General features: G+C 46.3%; 1 long non-coding RNA gene across 1 annotated transcript; it reads left to right on the forward strand.

The window, feature by feature from the left end:
• The first annotated feature begins 13,785 nt into the window (after positions 1–13,785).
• Positions 13,786–18,092, forward strand: LOC145651105 (uncharacterized). Its single transcript, XR_014116771.1, has 3 exons — positions 13,786–14,030; positions 16,894–17,059; positions 17,971–18,092. It is a non-coding gene; the product is annotated as an uncharacterized LOC145651105 (long non-coding RNA).
• The last annotated feature ends 2,710 nt before the right edge of the window (positions 18,093–20,802 follow it).

The raw sequence follows: 20,802 nt of genomic DNA on the forward strand, positions 1-20,802 counted from the left end.
ATGGACACATTCAGAGATCCATTTCTCCAAAATCTACACCTGCACCCCACCTCATAGCACTGAGATCAGAACCAAACTGCAAATATGATTAGAATCAACCCAACAACAACATACTTGAACCCATAATACAGATTACTTAGTGGGAAACAAACTGCCACAGTGAAATGTGTGACAGTGATCCTTGAAGGATTCTGATGTTAAACTAAGAATATTCCAGCAGCACCACAAAACCAAACAGAACAAGAGAGCTGGACTTGAGAGAATGTTTGAAACCAAAGATTTCTTTACAGATTTAGAATTTACATTAATAAGATTAAGATTTAGAATTTAGCAACCTATCATATACGAACACAAGGTAGGAGGCAGAAAGAGAGATAGAAAGATGGAAAGAGAGAGAGAGATAGAGGCAGAAAGATGTAGTAACTTATCCTCTAAAGGTACTTTTAACTGGCAGGGTTTCTGTGGTTGTTGGAGGAGCTTCATTTCGTGTTTGACAGGAAACAGTCATCTGTTTACCCCGTTTTCTGTTTTACTCCCGGGAGAAGCAGACTGCAGAGAGCCATCCTACATATACAAAAACACACAACGCTCAGCTGTATGTAATCAATACAGAAGTACCATTTAATCACATTTAATCACTAACTTCTTGCAGTATGACATTCATTTAATACTTTTTTGTCTTTTTTCATCAATTAGGGCATGCCAGGACTGAAGGAGTGACGTAAGAGACCGTGTGATTGGCTGGAGCCTCTAGCTCATCTAGTGTTAAATACGTGACAAAACAAACAAACAAATTTCATTATTGTTGAACAAATATTTTGACATTTTTAAACTGTCTAGGGAATTGTTAGATCAGTTTGTATTTTCTCACTTTGGTTAGGCTCTTGTGACACGTGTTATCTAATGATGCTAATTTAAAGTTTGTCATTGATTTATTAAGGGCGTTCTATGCAGACAAACCTTCACCCAGTGCCTGACTTAAGAAGCATTGGACTGAATAGTGTAGAGTGTTCTGATACATCTAAAAACCATCAACACCAGTGCCACCAAAGCCTGAAGCCCTCAAAAACAACGAAGTCTAGGTCTCTTACATCTACACAAATACCCCAACCCTAACCCCAACCCCAATCCATCACAAATCACGTGTTCCCTACTATACAATATCTCCGAACGCAGTCGAAGTTGAGTGTGATGGTAGCATTACTTGCAGTCAATCACAGATGTGGCTTTTCATAACAGAATAATCTAATTACAATACTGGGCACTGTGATGCCTCCTCCCTCCTCAGGACAGGCTAATTATAATCACCCACTGCCCTGAAATTACTGGGCCCAGGCCTTAATGGGCTCGCTAATGAGAAGAATACATGGTGTTCTCACATCTGCCCTGGGGCCCAAGCTACAGCGAGATCAGGGCCTCACCCGGGACACATTCCTCTGAGCAGACCGAGACAACAGCCTGCAGAGCACAGCCTGCAAGGGAGAGGAGGGAGAGAGACCCCTGAGAGAGACCCCTGAGAGGAAGACCCTGAGAGACCCCTGAGAGAAATACAGTCGAGAGTGTTCCAAACATACAAAACAGCCTACGAAAACAGCCTGGATGAATGGCCAAAGAGAACAGATACAAGCTCTTCATAAATAAAAGCCCAACAGGTATAGTGACTCAGGTATGTGAATTAAACCAGTGTGAATGAGTGTGTGTGTGCGCGCCCTGTGAGGGTTGGAACCGCCTTGTGCCATTAATTGATATATATATCAGAGAGAGAGAGAGAGAGAGAGAGAGAGAAAGAGAAAGAGAGAGAGAGAGACTTGCCACACATTACTAGAGATGAGCCCAATCCATGCCACAAAGCAATAAGGACTAGAAGGAAAGAATGTCACACTCCGTCTGCAGAGAGACAGAGAGGTTTGGACCACAAACAACAGCAACGTGAGTAGCTCTGTAGACAAAACCCGAGACAAATATCAAACGTTCTTCAGGCAGAGACTCCAAAACTGAGACGGGAAACTGAAGAGGATAATTGCTACTGATTCTAGACTAACAGAGAGGTGGACAGTGCACGCTCGTATTATGAATGTTATTGTCATTATTAATGTTATTAGCACCGCAAGACTGACAGAGGGAGCTAGAAAGGGAGAGAGGGAGAGATTGAGGGGGAGATAGTGCTGAAGGAGGAGTAGAATGAAGAGCCAGAGGAATGTGCGCGTAAACAAACAGCTCGACTGGGAGTACACCACCACCCCCGTCCGCCTGCCCCTCCCACCTCCTGCGCTCCCCTGGTCTCTAATCTCTTCTGGTGTGCTGGTGCTGAAGGGTTTGTTCCTGTATACTGCTCCTCTGCCCCCTTGATGCCGGAGAACGACGTTTCATTGCCACTACTACGAGCGACAGAAATCCACCACTGAAGGATTGCTCAACCTCACAGAGACGCGGTCTGCTGAGGCTGTCCATGCCAGCTGAGGTCCGAGAGAGAGAAACCAAAGCATGCCAGATGAGTTGCTTAATACTGAAGGGAACAGCACATGGCAGTATTTTCATAAACTGAAAGAAAATGCAACAGCAGCAGAGAAGAGGCAGCTTATGTAAGACTGCTAGAATACGCTTCCCGGGTTTGGCCACGGACAGCCCAGAGCAGAAATCTGTCAAACGTGGCCATGATCACAAACAAAAGGCTGCCACTGTGAGCTCAGGAAAGCCTTGAAGGAAATCTGAGACGTATTGTGTCGGTCACCTCCTTTAAGAGTGAGAAGAAACCCAACCTAATTCATCGCTGCTTCTGCAGCGATGTGGATGGTGCGACAGGATCGCGCTGATTACGAGAGTGCTGCGTTTTCCGTTTAAAGCAGCGACCACTTGAAGTAATAGGTTGGGTTAATTGAATGCTAATCATGGTCACAACGACAAAATATTGAGACCAGGCACGCAGGAACAGGGGAGAGGAGAGAAGGAATGTAGTCAAATTCATTAGACCCTCACACACTTGGGGAGCCTCCAGAATTCCTCCTGCTTTGCGGCCATTAGCCGTACAAGCTTCGGGAAAAACAATGCCATTAAGGAAAGAGGCTTTGGTGGTGAGAGCGGTGAAATGTGGTCATTTGGAGGTTAGCGTTCCGGCTAATCGCTAGCGTTTTCGACAGCGCCTCTGAGAGGACAGAGGTGTCGGATCCTACTACAGAGCGCCACACACGCTCCAAGAAACAGAAGAAAATGGATTCACTGGAAAGAGCAGAAGCATGCCATAGTTTCACGTTTTATTTAGGCATTCTGGGCCGTTTGGCAGCTGACCATTTGAATGTATTGTAGGTTTGATATCGCTGGGATCCATTTCTTACTAAATTGTGCGATTCTTAATAAATTATTTACGCCAACCCACCAGCTGGCCTCCGAGCCATTACATCATGTCATTGAGCACCTTTAGTTGTGTGACTGCAGCTGGTAGCTACACAAGCGAAGACTACTCCAGTTATAGGACAACATTAATGGATTTGAATGAATTTATTAGTGGAACTGCAAAGTCCCATGGCGCTTCTGTCTACCCATGGCTTTTCAAATCGAGGTGTGTAAAATACGGAGCAAAAATCATAATTACGTAATTCCAACTGATTAGAAAAATCAAGCCAAAGACTTTCACTTCCTAAACATCAAGCGTCAACCTGCGTCATAAAGGACATTAGCACGTAGTGGTGTGAATATTGCTTTAAGAGTTTCTCTTTTAGGAACACAGTTTAGATATGCAAAGGCTAGAGATCGACTCAGACCCTGAGTCTCTGTAACGTGGTATATAACTGCTAACATGCCCACAGAGTGCCTGCCTGACGGACTCTTACCAGTGCAGAGACACTCCAACAACAGCGTCCCACTGCTCCGGGCCACAACACGTCTGGGGACTAGTAATTAGCCAGTCACCCCCTCACACCCATTTACACACAACACATTCAGAGGCTAATTAAACACAAAGCCCCCTTGCCCCCGGAATCGCTTCAGAAATAAATAAATAAGTAAATAAAGACATGACAACCAATCTGAATCTGACCTGCTGATTTCTGCGTCTGGAGGACATGTAGCGTGACTGTCCTAAGTGCTAATATTTCTTTATAAAATCTCCCCAAGCTAAACGACTGACATTAGCTGAAGTCATTATGAAACTAGCTCTGCTGCGACTGGGAGAGATCCATCAGCTCCTCGGCTAATGGCATGCTTATACCTCGCGGACAGATAAACGCCTCGAGCCTAAGAGCACCGGGACGTAGGAATAAATGGCACCTTTACAGGGGCTTTATGGAGTGTTGATCAAATGGATTTTCTTTGGTGAAAAGGGCATTAAAGAAAAGTGCGCTCAAGCTCAGAACAAACCTGCACAGGCAAACAGTTTCCTGCACAGCTGGCTGGGAGCTCGGAGCTGTGTGAGCGTCATGTGCGTTTACCTTGTTCCTGCACCATCAAAAACACAGAAATTCACACCACATCCTCGTCCTGCTCCTCCAGTACTCTGAGCTAAAGCTGAATATTATGATAATAATCGGCAATACTGGCAGGCCATCTGGGGTTTTTGGTATCTAAAAGAAAGGGGTTTTTTGCTCAGTGTCCACGTATCTCAGGGCAAACCGGAACGGCACAGCCCGTGAGTGTGAAGCGTGTGGCGCAGACCCCGGCCTACAGCTGAACCGTCTCCGTGGTAACGCGAGTACCTGATGGTGTGGTGCCATGTGTGGAGTGTAGGAGTTTAGGCATGATGGACGTTACTGGGGAGAGTTCACCACGGCTGTCTCAGGCGTCGTCCCACTTCTACACATGCGCACTTCACTCAAGGCGGTGAGATGAAACGCACTGCGAGGTGTCTGATGGTTTCCCAGAGACTCCCATCATGTGACTGAGACTGGACACTCCCTGCTGGAGGGATACGGTGAAACCTCAGACACGCCTTACTGCGTACAGCAGTAAAGTTTATGCGGGCCTTAATCCTCCTCATGTCTGTGGAACAGTTGGGTGCCAAATGGGGTCAGAGGCAAAATTTTGATAAAAATTGGGTCTCCTGCATAAATGTTCTTCAGACATGATCAGACTGCTATGACATTTTTAGAGTGCCGTGTGCATTTGTGGTACAAGCAAAGTGAAAGTGTTCAAGTGTAGCATGCACAGACTCAGGTAAGCATGTCTGAGGATATGATGTTTCACTGATTAGTGCTGTAATAGGAACAGAGTCAAAGGTACAAATCTTTGTGAAACAGGTTGTACAGTTCAGCGGTGTGAGGGCAGTCAGGATGGGACAGTAGCTTCAGTCGTTCAGTTGCTTGATTAACTTAATCACTCAGTTAGCTACAACCTCTTGTTTCAAGGTGATCTCAGTCAAGGCCAAATCAATGGATGGACAGGAAGGTGTTGCTGAAGGTGTTTAGTGTTCACTAAACATGTGCATGTTAAATGCGGTATAATGCCAAAGTTTAGTGGCGCGACCAACTCATCAGTAGCCACCCACATGGTGACACCTGCTTTTATCACCTCTTTTCAAATACATAGATGCACATGCAGATTAAAAATGTAAATAGACACATACACACGTGCACACTCACACACACACGTGCACACACACACGCACACACACACACTCTCACACACACAGACACACATACAGACGTGCACACACACATGCACGCGCACACACGCACACACACACACACACACACACACACACACATACACACGTGCACGCACACACACACATACACACACACACACACACTCACACACACATGCACACACACACTCACATACACACTCACACACACACATGCACACACACACACTCACATACACACGTGCACACACAAACACATGCACACAGACACTCTCTCACACACACACACACACACACACACACACACTTTCTCTTTCACGCTTTCTTATTTTCTCTCAGTCTAGTGTGTGTGTGTTTATATTTGTGTACGAGTTCCATCAGTCTGCTTTATTGTATTCAGAACAAGTGGTGAAACAATTTTTATTAAATAGACCCCTCTTACTAAACAGGGGAACTTCAGTTCCTGTCTCGCAGGTCATCAGATGATCCTGAGGCGAAGGCATGGGTCACCTGCCTGGGCACAGACCCGACCCGCATCTTAGCAGGTCAGCTAGGAGGCAGAGCTACCGAGGGTCCTGTAGTCCCCAGTGCGCGCTAGCCTTGGGCGGGGAGGACAGTTGTCCTGCTCCCATGTCCTGGAGGGCCCAGACGGAGAAGCTTCTCTTGTGGGTGATAACAATAGAGCTGTGGAGGTCAGTGCGAACAGAGGGAGGTTGCTACATATGAAGAAAAACGCATGCTTCTCCCACACTAGAACGAACTCTAAGCAATGTATCTAAACAAACTTAAACCGAGCCTGGAAGTTATTGTGTACAAAAACTTCAAAACAGGGGCAACAGTGTGCAACATAACAGCTCAGCCAAAGTGGTTTTCCTTTCAGTGTGCATTTAAACGTTTAGATGATATAAAATGAAGAAAACATCCTTCCCCTGCTCGAATACACCTGTTACACTAATTCACCTGCTTCAAGTTTCAAAGATTTATTTGTCACATACATAGTCATACATGGTATAACTTGCAGTGAAATGCTGTTGTAACTGTTTCAACTGCTTGTTGTTAACGAACCGAACGCAATGTGCAGAGTTAGAGCAGGAGACTGTGTTTATGAAGCATCTTACACCTTCAGGGAACTGATTTGAGAATTTTAGTCACTTGTTTTTCACTGTGAAAATATAGTGAGTATGAATGGAAATATGATGAAACAATCGCTAATCCATATTCCACAATCCAAATCTTCTAAAACAGTCTCTAATCCATAATCCACAATCCAAATCTAAAACAGTCTCTAATCTTTAATCCACAATCCAAATCTGATGAAACAGTCTCTAATCCATAATCCACAATCCAAATCTAAAACAGTCTCTAATCTTTAATCCACAATCCAAATCTGATGAAACGGTCTCTAATCCATAATCCACAATCCAGTGCTCGACAGCAAATAGAGTACAAGTAAATAGCCACAGAGTTCAAAACACAGCCCAAGAAAACAGACTCCCAAAAATATATTCAGGAAGATTCAGTGTAGAAACAGGAGGACATCTTGACCAAAAACAGCCCAGTAACACTCACACAATTATCGCAGCGCATCACAAACAACAGACAGAAATGAGAGGTTTTTATAGTCTGAGCACATTATGGCCACAGCGCTCGGACAAGCGAGGCCTGCTGCGGATCCATCGGAGCTCTGACATCTCACGGCGTGGACGAGCTTCTAGAAAAGATTGGGAATGTAAACTAGATTAGGGGATTTAAAAAATCCAATTTATAAACATATTTATTTGTGCTAACATTTACTTAGTGTATTGGAGAGCCTTAATTTTTTAATACGTTTTAAACACTGTAGTAATATATTGCATTATTTAATATTATCTTAATTTTTATCATCATTAACTCGGACGTCAAATATTTCCTGTGTAAAGCACTTAGAGATTTTGGAACTATATAAGGAAAAGTAATGAAATAAAGACTAAATTCTAGTCTAAATTCTAAATAATTCTAAAATAATAAAGGGGTAGCGAGTAGCAGGCAGCTGTGGGCAGCCCTGGTGTCATGGCTGCTGCCAGACAGCGCCGTGGTTGCAGGGAACAGTGGGGGGGGTGAGGATGGACGAAGTGTGCTCACCCTCCCCAGAAAAAGGCCTTCCAGGATTAGCAGGTCAGGGCTTCCGGCCGTTAACCTCTGACGGACGAGCAGAGGAGAAGGAGGCAGTTGCGCTGACTTTCTGCAAGGCCACGTTGATCAACCTGCCCTGTGGTCAGGGGCTGGAGATGGAACCGGGGACTCGGACACGTCGTCCCACTGTCCCTGTCAGAGCTCATATTAGTCCAGCCAAGTGCTCCCAACTGGCTAAATCATCCCAATTAGCTCAGTGCTGCAGCCTATTAGCAAAGCTCACATTCTCTTATGCTGCCCTGCCAACTTTCCACACCCACACACAGCAAGGACGTGTTAATGCTATGGAGATATTAGGCAACTCAGTATGAGAAATAATTATATATATATAAAAGCTTTTATTTGAAAAATTAATACAAAATAAAATAATTTCTTTTTGGCTGCTGAATTAAACTCTAGACTTAGCTTTAGGTCACACACACAGAGAGAGAGAGAGAGAGAGAGAGAGAGAGAGAGAGAGAGAGAGAGAGAGAGAGAGAGAGTTGAAAAAGATACTCTTGAATCCATCCTAGTACTGGGTGGTCTCGCTATTAGCCAAGCACAGATCACCAAACTCATCAAGCTAGTGTCCACTCTTTGTTCGCTTTCAGCGAGACATTCACCAAGGAGGAATTAACCTGCCACAGTCCACAGCATTTCGTCATCCCTTTAGGCAAATGTAGGGCTGGCGTAGGCCTGAAACATATACTGTTGTGTTTTTAAAGGTTACATAAAGATATCTGACGTGTCCCACGTCCACCCAAAAGAGGCCGTCATATCACCCCAGAGAGCTGAGCAACCCGAGGGCATAGCCCCTAACGCTTGTGCTCGATGGAAGAGGACAAGCAAATACCATTACACCTCTCGACGGAGGACAAGCTGGGATCCTTAAACTGGGAAGACAAAAGAGAGCTCCTTAATTTACACAGCGCGTAAACTGGGGTTTGGTAATTGCTAGAAAACATTCACCTTTGCAGCAGTCTGGATCGCTGACTCAGTGGGTCCTTAAAGCCACTGGGCTTAGGAATACCATTCTCTGTTAGCCACACCCACGTCTGCGCTAAGTGGGGCCTGATCGGGCAGGAATCCTGCAAACTCAGGCCCGAGGCGCCAAACACCTCCCGGGCGACCGGCAGACAGCCAGCTCGCACACACCTGTCTGTCACCTGCCTCCCGCCCCATGGACTAGGAAGAGGCCGGCAGTACCTGAACCACACACCACCTCCACACCACCTCCACAACTCCAACCAGCTCTGGTCCCCCCAACCCAACCTCGACCCCCAGCCACCGGAACCTCTGGTTCCCTACGCCCCTTCGTGGCTCACATCAGGGTTAATCCGCAATGATCAGAGGAGAGACAGACGAGAGGACACACATTAAAAATGTTTGGCAGGGTGGAGCTTTATCCAAAACAAACCTTTTAATTGAGTGGTTTTGTTTGTTATTAAGTTCTTCCAGCTAATTTGTTATCTTACCCATTCTCTTTCCCACAGAAGTCCCGTTGAATGCATCAGTGTAATAACTTTGTGTATTTGAGCATGTGGCTGTACAATTTTTTTCAATCATTAGTTGCTTTCCCGTGCAAAATAGTTTCGAGTGTACAATCACACAGTTCCGCTGTAATGCTTCCATTGTGTGCTCCCACTCGAATTTGATGTTGTGTTTTTTCCCCTCCTCAGACACTTTCATCTTCACATTAAGTCCGGATCCTGAGGTGGGTACATCTCGGTCTATGCCTGCCCATCTGCTCTGCTCTCACACCTGCCCCGTGGCTCGAAAGGTCTGCTGGGATACAGTGGGGTAGTGGTGGATTGGTGGCATGGCTGGGATGATTGGGTATGGGGCTCTGTAGTTAGAGAGAGAGAGAGAGAGAGAGAGAGAGAGGGAGAGAGAGAGAGAGAGAGAGAGAGAGAGAGAGAGAGAGAGAGAGAGAGAGAGAGAGAGAGAGAGAGAGAGAGAGGAGCAGCTATTACGGCGGCTACAGCAACTGCAGATAATGGCTGAAGAAGCATGAGCGATGAATGGATGAAGGAGGAGGCTCACACAAGTCACACCGGAGCAGAGGAGGCGGCACGGCTGGTCGGAGGTTCCAGGCACGTGGGCCCCGCTGACTGATGTCCTTTCCATCGCGCCAGGGGCCATTGGTGCTCCGCCTCGACGTGGCAGCGGAAGGCAGTGTAGTCGCATGAGCAGAGGAAGCAAAGACAATACCAAGCCACGGATGCTCCCAGAGATAACGGTCTGGGGTGGGTGGGGGTGGGGGGGTATTAGAAAGGGGTGATGAACGGCAAGCCAGCCTGGGCAGACCGACTGGGGAAAACACTGCCAAAGCGTGTCTGAAAAGAGAAAAGGTATGACAGTAGACTTGTTCACAAGACTGCAGACTCTGCTAGGGTAATAGCTTTGTTTGTGTTCAAATGTTTCATAAGCAAAGGGCAAGCTTTGTGGACATGAAATTGCAGTGCATGACCATAAATCTTCATAAGGGATAAAAGCCCATAGCGCCCCCTTTTCTTGGCATTTGAATATGTAGCAAACAGTGAAGGGGGAATGAGAGAAATCACAGATCGCCGTAGTATTTTCTGTAAGCAACTGCACTGAATGCAATTTCCTCAAGCAGATTCATTTGGCCCAGAAATCCCATGCTGTGTGAATCCTCTCGCACTCCTGTGAGGGCGCCGGTTTGCGGGGACATCCTGGCGGCCTGTGCGACGCATACGAGGAGCGCTGTGAGCAACATTTGCAGTCGCAGATATTTCCTGCTGCGGGAAGTTGTAATGAGATGCTGAGGTGTGTGTGAAGCACCAGTACTGTACTTTTGTGTGAGGGTGAGGCCCTAACTTCCTGTCACGTGTTTGCAGTTCTTTTGTTTCTGTTTCACTCTTAAACGTGGGAGTCTGTGGAAAGTGTAGCTAGATTTTTTTTTTTTAACCTTCATCAACCCGGATGGGTACATCACACAGGCTGGCACTGATAATGGCACGTGTTTTAAAAAAAAAAAGGTTTCACAGCGTCAGTCAAGAATATTTCCATACACACACACACACACACACACACACACTTATACACACACAACACGTTACCTAAAATCCCCCTAAAATGTGAAAATTCCCCATCAGAGGATATTTTGATCCGTGGGAGGTCTCGGATTACAGGACACCTTCAGGTAAGTTTATTGTGCTCAGTTTATTAGTAAAAGGTGCTAATGAAGTGAAAGGGAAATAAATATCTCATCATGCTCGACTGACATTGAATCATGGATGAAATCCCACTGCTTGAAGCTCAACCCAGAAGCTTCTGCACATTTTTGCTCGTAGCCTGGGCAGAACTTTGGACAAACAATTGTCGTTCTCAACTCATGTTTTAAATCTAACCCTTTGTAACATATGAAGGATTCGACCCTTTCTCTCACAGGAAGCTGCCCAGGTGCTTGTGCAGTCTCTCATCATCTTAAAGCTAGACTACTGCAACTTGCTAATTGCTGGTCTTCCTCTAACAGACATCAGACCTCTATGACTGTGTTGCCTTCACAGGCTTCCACTAGCCTATCCATTCAAATTTAAAACTCTAATGCTCGCCTACAAAGCTAAAATAGACCAGCCCCTCCATACATGATGACAGTGATCAAAGCCAAGATCCATACCTTAAGCACTTTTAACTTAAAGTACAGCTCGGCTTGAAACACCATGCTTCAAGTCTCATGGAAAACAACCATGGAGACTATCTGGCTCGCAGATAGTGGAATGAACTTCCGTGGGTGTCCACACATCAGAGCCCCTTGCAGTCTTCAAACGCAGACTGAAGACCCAACTATTTGTGGAATTTTTAAAATGATCATTGATCCTGCTCTTGTTGGGTAACCGAACCTCGTATAATTTGTACAGCACATATAGTTTGATATTGTTTGTTATTGCACTTATCGTTGTCTGATACAGAGGTTACACTTGTTTCACTTTTCTGGGCATCATCAGTGATCCCTGTATTTCTACAGTATTCTAGCTCATTGGTACAGTGGACTCTAACCTGCTGTACTGGCTAGGATGTATTCTATGAAGAAATGAAAAAGCACTTGTGTAAGTGGCTCTGTATAAGAGCATCTGCCAAATGCCCTAACTGTAAATGTAAATGTAAATAAATTGCTGGTTCTAAAAGTACATCAGCAGTTCAGCAGGTCTCTCAGGTTCCTCAGACATTAATCAGCAGTCCTACCCACTAATGCTGGACCAGACCTCAGCACCAGTTTAAAATAAAGTTGGATGCTGCTTAGACAGCATAAATAAAGTTCCCTAAATACAGGAAGCCCCCCCTCAGGCTAAACCAATTTCTCAGACAGGTGAGTCTACATAAGCACAATAAATTCCATCTCAAGATAACGTAGTGTCTCAGTGTCAATCCTGTGCACAGTTCAATGGCCATTATGTCAATGCATACACCAGTAGGTAGAGCTGTAGTTCTTTGCAGGTTGTAGCAGGTATCACTGATGTCCAACAGGTGGCGTTGTAATGGGGCAGGTCTCGGACCTCATCACTTTTTTGACACATGAGCAAAAACAAATTTGCAGCGATGAGTGGGAGGGGCCTTGGCTACAGCTTCCAGCTTCCTCACATTGTACCGCACAAGACACTGCCCACTTTACTATCATTCTCCTTCATGAACAAGACACGCCCACTTTACTCTCATTGTACCACGTGCACAAGACACGCCCATTTTACTCCCATTGTATCGCGTGCAGAAGACTGCGTTACTACCGAACGAGAACTAAGGACTCTTTCCTCTTCAGGGATACGTGTACGAGTGCCCAGTGAGCCAGGGCTTGGATATCAAGTGTCTCACACTGAGCACATATTGGACACAGGAGTTGTCTCACCTGCTGAAGCTAGCTAAGACTTTGAGAGTGGAGAGAGACAGAGGAGTTTCTGGGATCGAACCTGGCAGCAAGCCTGGGTCATGGAGACTGGTCACTGTGACTGGGTCACTGTGACTGGGTCATTGTGGCTGGGTCATTGTGGCTGGGTGTTGCATCAGCAGGGCAACAGGTCAGTCCGTGTTGGGGTGTACGAGGGCAAGCTCGCATTAGAAAAACTTGACCAGGTCTTCTACACAGTATGTAACATTCCTGAACCAGGGCTTCATGTGCAGGGTTTGGCTTGGGCTCTGAGTCCCCTGGGCACAACGGAGGAAAAGAGGACACATACCATGTCACTGGACATACCCCACACAAATAGTTATACTGTTAGTGTAGCGAGGGAGTGTGTGTGTGTGTGTGCGCATGTATGCTATTTCTGTGTGGGGTCTTCTGTAATGTCTCCAGTCCTGTGTCCTGCTGTGATCCAGACTGTGTCTCCTCTCTGCTCTGCCACAGGTGTTGGTGGAGCAGAATGTATCACTGAGATGAAGAGATGCATCGTGGGTTTTGTGTACTGCATGTATAATCTACAGAGTGAACTGTGGAGCTCAGTATATTTCAAAATAGTCACACAGAGAGCTGCTACAGATGATTCATTGAAGAATGTTTCATAGAAGATTGAAGAACTGTTTTTACGTAAGAGTTTGGAATTCGTGAGGGTGCATGCATGTTTGTGTGTGTGTGTGTGTGTGTGTGTGTGCGTGTGTGTGTGTACGTGTGTGTGTTTTTATGTGTGTGTGTATGTGTGTGTGTGTGTTTTCACTCCCATTGTATCGCGTGCACAAGACACGCCCACTTTACTCTCATTGTACCGCACGCACAAGACACACCCACTTTACTCTCACTGTACCGCACGCACAAGACACGCCCACTTTACTCCCATTGTACCGCGTGCATAAGACACACCCACTTGCTATTTCTTTTATTTTTGCAAATCTTGGTTGTCACAGCTGGTCCCCAAATTGGGTGGGTGAGGACCGATACGCACTTCCATGCTTCCTGTGTGACGTGTGAGGAAAGATCAGCAAATGACTCACTCTCCTCAGGCTATCAGAAGCCCTCGACCGCCTAGTCTCTGGGGAAGCGCTTTAGTTTGACTGTAGTTACTACCAAACCAGAACTAAGGACTCTTTCCTCTTCAGGGATACGTGTACGAGTGCCCAGTGAGCCAGGGCTTGGATATCAAGTGTCTCACACTGAGCACATATTGGACACAGGAGTTGTCTCACCTGCTGAAGCTAGCTAAGACTTTGAGAGTGGAGAGAGACAGAGGAGTTTCTGGGATTGAACCTGGCAGCAAGCCTGGGTCATGGAGACTGGTCACTGTGACTGGGTCACTGTGACTGGGTCATTGTGGCTGGGTCATTGTGGCTGGGTGTTGCATCAGCAGGGCAACAGGTCAGTCCGTGTTGGGGTGTACGAGGGCAAGCTCGCATTAGAAAAACTTGACCAGGTCTTCTACACAGTATGTAACATTCCTGAACCAGGGCTTCATGTGCAGGGTTTGGCTTGGGCTCTGAGTCCCCTGGGCACAACGGAGGAAAAGAGGACACATACCATGTCACTGGACATACCCCACGCAAATAGTTATACTGTTAGTGTAGCGAGGGAGTGTGTGTGTGTGTGTGTGCGCATGTATTCTATTTCTGTGTGGGGTCTTCTGTAATGTCTCCAGTCCTGTGTCTTGCTGTGATCCAGACTGTGTCTCCTCTCTGCTCTGGCACAGGTGTTGGTGGAGCAGAATGTATCACTGAGATGAAGAGATGCATCGTGGGTTTTGTGTACTGCATGTATAATCTACAGAGTGAACTGTGGAGCTCATTATATTTCAAAATAGTCACACAGAGAGCTGCTACAGATGATTCATAGAAGAATATTTCATAGAAGATTGAAGAACTTTTTATGTAAGAGTTTGGAATTAGTGAGTGTGTAAGTGTTAGTGAGGGTTTGTGTATATCTGTGTGTGTGTGTGTGTGTGTATATATATACGTGTGTGTGTCTGTGTGTGTGTGTGTGTGATGGACCACTGTGATGCTTTAATGAGAGTTTGGCCTCCATGTGCAGCATGGTGCTTCTCACCCTGTCAGGTGCCCAGTGCCGTACCAGTGAGCAGATACCCTCCGCAGGTACCGTGACGTGGCCGAGCAGCCGGGGAGAAAACAGGACTATGGAGATCATCTGGGCAGCTGCTGTAGACAAGGGGCAGGGTCAGGGCTGGGCTTGATCCAGGGTGGGGCCAGGGTGGGGGAGCCAGAATTATGTAGCTGCTTGAGAACACACTCCAACACATTTGCAGACGCTGGGTGTGTTCTAAAAAGAAACCGCCTGTGTATGCCTGTGTTTGTGTGTGTGTGTGTGTGTGGAGCATGACGGAGTTTACAGCAGGGTTGCACAGACCCATTAGAACATCCAATAGGAAGCAATTAAAGTTCTGTGCAGGAGACCTGCAAGCCCCACCCTGTGCCTGGAATAATACACACACACACACACACACACACACACACACACACACACACACACACACACACACACACACACACACACACACACACACACACACACACACACACACAGGCTTTGAAAACAGCCGGGAATGGAATCGTCTGTCAAAATGACACCTTGACAGTTGTTATGAGCTGAAGACATTCTGGGGGCACAAGCGTGTGTTTCATGCTGTATGTAAATATGCATGAGTGATGTTTGTTGTGCTACAACAGTAACTACAGTATAAATCACTCACAATACTCAAAGGCATTTTTTTCCAAGGAAACCTAACAAAGAAAAAGAAAGACACACAGGAACACATTCTTAGGGTAACATTAAACTTGTCATAAGGATGAGTACCCATAATTTAAATGCACACGGACGCTCGTGGTGTGTATGGGCCTAGTCAGAGGAACGCTTTCTGAAATACCCAAGTAGACTCCCAATTAGCAGAGCTCCATGTCTCCATGGCACGATTCTGGGAACAGACTGAGCGTGGATGAAAGGTACATCCCAGCAGCCTAAAGTGAAACACACTGGCTGGAGAAAAGCAATGGGGGAGGAGAGACAGAGAGAGAGAGAGAAACAGAATGGTGTGTGAAAGAGGGAGAGAAAGAAAGGAGATAGAGAAAGAGAGAAAGACAGAGAACGCAAGCAAGAGGGGGTTTTATATATATATATATATATATATACATATGTATACATATATATACATATATATACATATATATATATATATATATATATATATATATATATATATAGAGAGAGAGAGAGAGCGAGAGAGAGCGAGAGAGAGAGAGAGAGAGAATATGTGTGTGTTGCATATGGACTGTTACTGACAAGGTCGAACTCACACTGTATCACTCAGCTAATGTTGTCTAGGGAAACGTAAAACATATACCTGCCCGTAACATACACGCTAAGTGATGTAAAAAACATTCTACCAGGTGTGTGAACTAGACTAGGAAGCCACAGCGAGGGGCCGACTTACCTGTAGACACCTGGGGTCCCCTATCATGTGACCTAACCATGTGACCCAACCATGTGACCTAAAATTTACAATTACATTTACATTTATGACATTTGGCAGACGTGTTTAAGTGCAATAAACAAGAATTACTAGAGTTAGTCAGCATAGGAGCAGTTAACATCAGTGTAATAAACAATACCCTACAATAAGGACTAGAGTTAGTCAACATAGGAGCCGAAACGGGTTATTTAAATATTCCACAAATAGTTGGGTCTTCAGTCTGCATTTGAAGACTACAAGGGACTCTGCTGTCTGGACAGCCAGTGGAAGTTTGTTCCACCATATGGGACTGAGAATAGCCTCAGTGATTATCTTCCATGAGACTTGAAGCATGGTGTTTCAACCTGAGCCATATTGAGGTTGGAAGTACTCGAGGTATGGATCGAGCTTTGACTGTTGACCTCATGTGTGGAGGGGCTGGTCCATTTCTAGCTCTGTAGGCAAGCATCATGCTGTGGACAACTACTCTGTTCAGCTTTGTTCAGAGATCTGTGTCTACATGCATCTTGACTTCTTGAAGCTATAGTGTTAGATTAAACTCTAGCTCGAGATTAAAAAAGATTTAAAATGGAGAGTTTTAAATGTCTGAATCACCAAATTAATCACTATATGTACCTTAGTATTTTTAACATATAGTTTTATTATATTCTGATATTCCCATTGATGTTATTTTAAGAAATTAATGTTTGGCACCCAGCCAATATCAGAGCAGATCTAGGATTAATGTCTAATGTCATTTCTTAGTTTCAGGTGTGTCCTGCCTGAGAGTCTTCCAGGCCTCTGTGACGGCCTCCGTACTGCAGGGGGCGGTCTTGGCAGTGAAGGGCCGTGGATCTGAGCTGGTTCCTCTTCTGGATGCTCTTGATGGCAAGGGTTCCTGGCCACGGACGCTCAGCAGAGTCAGAGAAGGGTGAGGACCAGGTGCCATCCAAACGCCACTCATTCATGCTCCACTTCATTCATGACTCCAGGAATTTAAAAATTGGTTTCTGTGTTTCATGATTATTTGATTCCACTGCAAAATAAAAAATTGTGACAAACACATGCATATGTGCGCACAGGCACGCACGCACGCACGCACACACACACATTATACATGTATTAGATGCAGTGCTGCAGGAAAACAAAAGCCTTTTTCTCCAGTCTGTGGGGATGAAGGAGATATACAATGTAGAGAGAATGAGAGAGAGAGAGAGAGAGAGAGAGAGAGAGAGAGAGAGAGAGAGAGAGAGAGAGAGAGAGACAGAGAGAGAGAGATGGAGAGAGCATGAGAGAATGTGGGACAAAGAGAGAGAGAACAAAAGGAAATAACCCAGGCAAAAAGAGAGAGAGAGCGAGAGAGAGAGAGAGAGAGAGAGAGAGAGAGAGAGAGAGAGACACAGAGAGAGACACAGAGACACACACAGAGAGACACAGAGAGAGAGACAGAGAGAGAGACACACACAGAGAGAGAGAGACAGAGAGAGAGACAGGCAGACACAGAGAGAGAGAGAGACAGGCAGAGAGAGAGAGTCACAGAGAGCAAGAGAGACAGGCAGACACAGAGAGAGAGAGAGACAGTCACAGAGAGAGAGAGAGAGCGAGAGAGAGAGAGAGAGAGACAGGCAGACACAGAGAATGAGCACAAGAAAATCTCAGCTCCTGCTCGCTCTCTCTTATGGTTGGGTGTGATGGCAAGGTTGCCAGGGCAACGTCGTTATCCCGCAGCTGTCAGGAATTCATCAGTTTCCACAGCAACGGTGGCCCACAGAGGCGAGGGCTGATCATTATTTGAGTATTTCAGGAATATTCCATCTGAAACGTAATTGTGGCACATTACAGAGGGTCGCGCTGCTGTCGCAATCCCTGCCTCGGCGTCACACACACCGGCCCGGTCGCGCCACGGCCTCGGTCGTCAGGAGACGAAGAAGGATGGTTTCCGCCACGCGGCCCGTGGAATCCCAATCAGATTACACCCGCGGATTAAACCCTCGGCGTGGCGCTGGGGTGCCGTGATGAAAGATGACAGCAATAACAAGGTCATGAGACTCACGAGAGCACGTGGTAGGGAATGACGCATCGAGAAGCGCCTCTGGGCCGTGGGACGTGCGGACCAGGCACTGACCTCAGGGGCCTCGGTACAGATAGCCTTGCTCCCTCACCTCAGAGAAGGCGGGGCCTCAGTGTGACTCCTGGATGCTGCTGCCCCTGTCCTGCCCTCCTGCCCTGTCCTGCCCTGTCCTGCCTGGGTGTGGAGCAACAGGACCTGGTCTTCTGCAGCCAGGCTCAGACACAGCAGGGGGGCCAAACCGGCATCCTGGGATCAGTACACTGACTTTATATGCCCGAGGCACCATAACTGGTCACATGACACGACATAGCATTTGGGAAGACAGCCTGCTAATGAGAAAAAGAGCTCAGGGGGTGGCGTGTTCAACAACTCCTGACTCCCACACAAGATTTAAAGGGATTTGTGGTTTAAGTTTTGGGCTGCCTCACACTGCTGCAGGGAGAACAATATTTATATTTTTCTCAGCAGACTGAGAGGCAGTAGTTTCTCTTGTTTTTGAGATGTAAAAAGATTCCAGCAGGGGGCCCATTTTGGCCTGTTTTATTGTTGTGAGTGTATGTAGTGACTTAACAGTCATAAGTCTAAACCCTAATTGAGCTACTTCATTAACTTCATCAGCGAGAACGGTCGGAATAGGTTAAACGAAGCGTGTCTCTCATCTCCCTCACGGCAAGTCAAGTAAATCCACTCGGGAGGAGATTTGTTACGTGCTAATATTCTCGACATTCCGGAATATTCTGACGCAGCCAGGCGTGAAGCTCAAACAGCCATGTAGATGAGACCTCCTAACCAAACGCACACGCGGGGCAGAACAGGAGGGGCCGGCGAGGTGTTTTTTCTTTATGCGAATGCTCTGATGAAGGTTTTCCTGTTCAGTATTCAGCGTTGCGCTCTTGGGGTCTTCCCGGAACTGCATTCTCATTCCGGTCAGCGTGGCGGTGGGACCGGAGCAGCCTGAGATATTCTCAGGTGAAACCCAGACAGCCAGTTCACATTTCAAAGACTTCGGCCTGTAGCTCTGTCTTTCTCTGTCTTGCTCTCACACTTCCCCTCGGTTTGCCTCGTTCTCTTGCTCTTGGGTGCTGTTTTTTTTTTTTGTTTTTTTTTTTTTTGTTATCATAAAGATTCTCATAAAGTCTGAAACAATAAAGCGAGTGGAATTATTTGACTGCTCAACAAGCTCAAATAAAACAAACAAACAAACAAACAAACAAGCAAAAACAAAAACAGCAACAAAAAAAACAAGCTGTTCTTATCAGTCCCCTGGGTCCTAAAGCCCTTCCACCTCAGAGTGCAGGAAGGAGAATAGAACAGGTAAGTGAGATCAGAGAGAGAGAGAGACGGAGAGAAAGACAGAGAGAGACGGAGAGAAAGGAATAGAGGCATTATGCTAAACACTTCTACTGAGCTGGGAGTAGTGAAAAGTGAATGCTGTAGAGCAGAAACATTTTCCCTTCAGTGTTTACATGTGTGCACTACAGAGGCCTTGCAGCCAGGAGTCCCAGAGCCTCGGACGCACGGGCCGTTGAGTTGTTGTTTGTATCGTTCTGCAGGGTGTGTAATGTTACAACAGTGGATCTCGAATGAGAGAAATTATAGTATTGTATCAGGAATATAATAAAAACAATAGTGTTTTTGTTCTATACTTGAATACCATTCAGGTTTCTTTTGTCTTGATTGACTGACTGGGGCTTTTTGCATATCCAGTGTGTGTGCTTGTGCGTGTGTGTAAACTGGCTTGACACGGCTACAAGAGGACAACATAGTGTCTAAAACAGTTTCTTTCAAACCACAACCTGTTAGCTCACAGAAGAAAGTGCAGCGGTTAAAGAGACTCTTCAGCCACATGCCGGTCGCCCACGGTTGCCACAGGGCTCGTGGGGAAGACCTGCTCCAGCCCCTCCAATCCACTCCACACTCAGCGCTCCGCTGTGCAGATCTTCTGCTAATCAGAGAGCATGTTCACATTACAGGCAGTACACCAGGTCAATAAACACCCCCCCCCCCCAACTGTTTAGAAACACGAACTCTCCCACAGGCCCTAACGCGGCTCACAGTGGCGCTGGGAAAAACTGTGGCGGCAGGCAGCCATTTCTCATGTTGCTAAGTAGCCTCACTCCAGCAGCAGAGCAGGCTGGGTAATTTAAGGGAGCTGCTGAGAGGAGGGGAGGGGAGGGGTGGTGGAGGATGATGTAGCACGCCGAGAAATGCACATGCAGGCTCGCATCACACCCAGCCACGAGCTAAGATTTCCTCACGTGAATGTGTGTGGAACAAAAGTCCTTCCCTCCGTTTGAAGAGCTGAGTGCTGGCGACAAGACTAGCCGTTCGCTGACCCCCCAACCACACACACACACACACACACACACACACACACACACATCAGAAAGTGCTGCTATTCACAGGTGCACGGTGACATTAGTTACAGAAATTGAGGTGACAAGATATAACTGTTTAGTATTAAGGAGGTTGTTTTTGGGTTTTTTTGCAACCAAGTAAGCACACACACAGACACACACAGACACACACAAACACATACATGCACATTCACTCTTGAAGTCACACCAGAATGCTGTAATGAGGTGCGGACACTCGGATCGTGG

This window comes from Electrophorus electricus, chromosome 14, assembly GCF_041902795.1.
Source record: "Electrophorus electricus isolate QZ-2024a chromosome 14, ASM4190279v1, whole genome shotgun sequence".
Classification (NCBI taxonomy): domain Eukaryota; kingdom Metazoa; phylum Chordata; class Actinopteri; order Gymnotiformes; family Gymnotidae; genus Electrophorus; species Electrophorus electricus.